Source organism: Myotis davidii, unplaced genomic scaffold, assembly GCF_000327345.1.
Source record: "Myotis davidii unplaced genomic scaffold, ASM32734v1 scaffold1193, whole genome shotgun sequence".
NCBI lineage: Eukaryota > Metazoa > Chordata > Mammalia > Chiroptera > Vespertilionidae > Myotis > Myotis davidii.
The window spans coordinates 85050-89076 of record NW_006284331.1 but is presented as its reverse complement, the minus strand read 5'-3'; positions in this window follow the sequence as shown (position 1 = coordinate 89076).

The following is a 4027-nucleotide window of genomic DNA, read 5'->3' as shown; positions in this document are numbered from 1 at the left end:
CTCTCTCGTGAGAAGGTAGTCATCTGAAAATCAGGAAGAGGTCTCTCACCAGGAAATTAATTTGCCGGAACCTTGATTTCAGGTTTCTCAGATTCCAGAACTGTGAGAAATAAATTTCTATGGTGTAAGCTACCCAGTATATGGCATTTTGTTATAGCAGCCCAGATGACTAAGGCAGAGACCTATTGACTAGAGTGATTACTTGTATAGAAAAGAAATTTATCAAAAATAGGTCACCCTTTAGAAAAAAAAAGATATCTCTCACCAACATTTGGAATATCAATTTCAAGAGAGGAATTGTTGCTTTTCGTTCATGATAATGCCTAAATTGGGAGGGGTTTTCTAATTCTAATAATTGTGACTTCTTGGAAAAGTCAGTTAATATAAAGTGTTCTCAGTTACAGGTGACATAGCAATGCTGGAATCCAGAATATAATAACAAATGCATCAGATGCGCCTTGGATTAGCATATTTAAAACATGTACTTTGTGATCATTAAGTAAACTTTATAGTTTTGTACTACCGATGTATACTCATTTTAATAAAAGTAAAAAACTACTGAGTCTCAGGATTTGAAAATTCAGAACAAAACCATAATATTTATTTGTCATTTTGAAAATATAAGTATAGCTTCTTAACATCTACCTAATTATCCTAATGGAATATCACTGGATTTGAAAACTGTGCTGGTTGATAGCATGCATACATTTGAAAACCAGATAGTTGTTATGGGTAATGGTGATGGTGGATATTCTAGGGTAGTGGTACAGATGATTGTGTTTCTGGCATCCAGAGAGAAAAATTAGGACAGGATGATCCCATAAAAGCATTAACAAAATAGTGTAAAATATGATATGAATAACCTTTTGTACTGTAACATAACACCATTTCCTTGGGAAACTGTCACTGGTTCTTAAAAACACTTTTTCAAATATACTTCCTGAAATCAGTTCATTTATATGTAGAAGATGCTGAATGTGTTTGCATGAGTGTGCTCATATGTTCATGCCTGTGTATAAGCAGTTCAAGAGAATGTTTCTCAATGTGCAATGATAACTTGAACCTTAGTTTCATTTGAAGCTCATTTCAAGTGAAAAAAAAAGTTATTTCTCTCGAGGTTATAACAATACAATAATGTGAAACCAAGTGAAAACCTGAATTGTTTATGATATAATTTGGGGAGGAAATTAAGTTTCCATGTCTGTCCCTGCAGTTTCACGAAGAGGCTTAGCTATATAAACTATACTATATAAACTTTCTAGTTTTTGACTTGAATTAATTCAATGTACATTTTTTAAATATATTTTATTGATGTTTTACAGAGAGGAAGGGAGAGGGATAGAGAGTTAGAAACATTGATGAGAGAGAAACATTGATCAGCTGCCTCCTGCACACCCCCTACTGGGGATATGCCTGCAACCAAGGTACATGCCCTTGACCGCAATTGAACCTGGGACCCTTCAGTCCGCAGGCCGATGCTCTATCCACTGAGCCAAACCGGTTAGGGCTCAATGTACAGTTTTTACTACATTTCAGCAAATAACGGATTTCCATGATGAGCCAATAATAACTTAAGTGAACTAATAATTATTCACTAGTATTTATAAGCTCAAAATCATAAAAGGCAGCAAACATGACCTGTACATGCAAATGTCTATATATAATTGTGATGTAATTTTAGAAACCACTTTTAGTCATTGTGACTACACTCTGATGAAGAATGGTAACATACTATCCTGGTTGGAAATCTATGTAAACCATTCTCTTGGATGAGCTATTCTTTTTCCTTTTATATCTTTGACAATTAGTATGTGAAAACAAAAGTGATCTAGTTAATGTCCATCTACCTATGTTTGAGGATAAGTCAGAATAAATGAAATACAAGTTATAAAATACTAATCGGGCTTCAGAACAATTTTATTATGTGTGATATTGGCAGCAAAGATCCCCAACTCAACTCCCCAGATGCCCAAACGTTGCTCTCTGGAATGCTCACAAGCAGATCTACAGATATGCAATGTTAGATATGGAGCACGGCCTAAGTGGGCCTAGGTTCTGTAATAAGAGAAGTAGGTTTAAATTCTAATTCTGTCTTTAAAGAATGACTTCAGGAAAAAATACGTGCTGTGTGCCTTAATTTTCTCATAAGTAAATGGGGATAACAGCCACCTTATAGGATTGCTGTAAAGACTAAATATGCTAATACATAGCCTGGCTGGTAGGCTCAGTGGTCGAGCATTGACTCATGCACCAAGAGGACTCTGATCCCCAATCAGGGAACATGCCTGGGTTGTGGGCTCAATACCCAGTAGGGGGTGTGCAGGAGGCAGCAGATCAATATGATAGTCTCTCCATCTTCCATCCTCTCTAAAATCAATAAAAACATATTTTTAAAAAATGTTAATATATGTAAAATGATTTACATGTGTCTGTCACAATTCAAGAGCTCAGCACATGTTGCTATTATTAATGAGAATTATCCCAAATAAAAATAAAATAAGATACTAAAATTTTAAATGTATAGTATGTTAGGAAACATGAAAATTGGGCTTTATTTAACAAAGAATTATAATGACTAATCATTGAATCATGAAAATAATTCCACTAGGAGACTGAATAGTTGAAATTCCACTATGCACTGCATAATTTATTGTGATGAAGTTCTTATTAAACATAATATCTATGTTAACAAATATATGTGTGTTGATCTGTTAATTACATGTTGATTTTTGATCAATTAGCTATTTTCATTGAAATATTTGCTTCTATCCATGCCATTTTACATTTTTGAGAACCACCAAAACAAAAACGAGGGCCAAAAAAAAACCTCACTATAAACTATATATACCACACACTAATTGAGGAAAATATTTTAAAACAGAATTACATGTCCTTTTTCTCTGGAATGCTAAATGTTATGCACAGTAGAAAACACTTTGAATCAAATTAAAAGTTTTACGGAGCAATATCTATGTCTAAACTACTATATAACTGTGGGACTTCCATCTTCCTGAGACTACACGTCCAGCTGCTTGAACCCTTCTACTGGTGTCATCTGTGATGTACAGTTTGCATTAAATGGTCAGACAAAATAACCAACCACCAAGTCTTGGAGCACAGCCAGGACACAGCAAAGGAGCTATTCTAGCTACTCTCAAGTTTGGCAAGACATCAGCAGGAGTGTGTTAACAGCTCCAGCAAGGAGAGATTAAGTGTGATGACCACAGGCAAAACAGATGCTCTAACAGCTCATTGAAGAGCTCTGAAAAGTGCAGCCTACATGTCAACTGCTAGGAAGAAATAGAGGCAGCCAGAATGATATTTAAAAAGCATACAAAAACAGAGGTTATGAACAAAGGTGTCCACAACTTTCCTAAATTGAATTAGTTCACAAAAATCACCTGAGGGGCTTTCAACAAATACAGCTCCCACCATTTCCAACACTAAAGATTTTCATTCAGGATTTGGGGATCAGGTCAAGGTAGATGTGTTTTTTAACATTAATCAAGTGTGTCTAATATAGCCTTACACTGACATTTGGAACCCATGTAAATAAAGCATATACATTTGCAGGTGTAGGAGAGGGAAGTTCAATTAATGCATTCCAGGAGATAGTCATATGCTGATACAGAGATGAGGTGAGAATCTGGGTTGGAGACTGCAGTTAGAACAGGTATTATAAAAAATGAAAAGAGCAGCCAGAATGGTATAGTTAAAGGCTTGCCAAACTGCCTGGAGGTCAACCAAATGAACCTGAAGGCTATTCATTTACAAGGTTGATAATCTCAACAGTGAAATACTTTCCTTCAGTAAGGTTTGTGGGATAAGAGAACAAGTTGGATTGATATGGAATTACGGATTGGGTTGAGGATGAATAAAGAAAATAAAGTTTAGGTGAAAATATGGTTGAAATGGATTTATACTAGATGGAGAAGGAGGATGGAGAATGACAGAGTCACTAGGAGATAGGGAGTTGGATTAAAAGAATAGACATATCAGATATAAGTAGTATTTCTAAAATATCTAT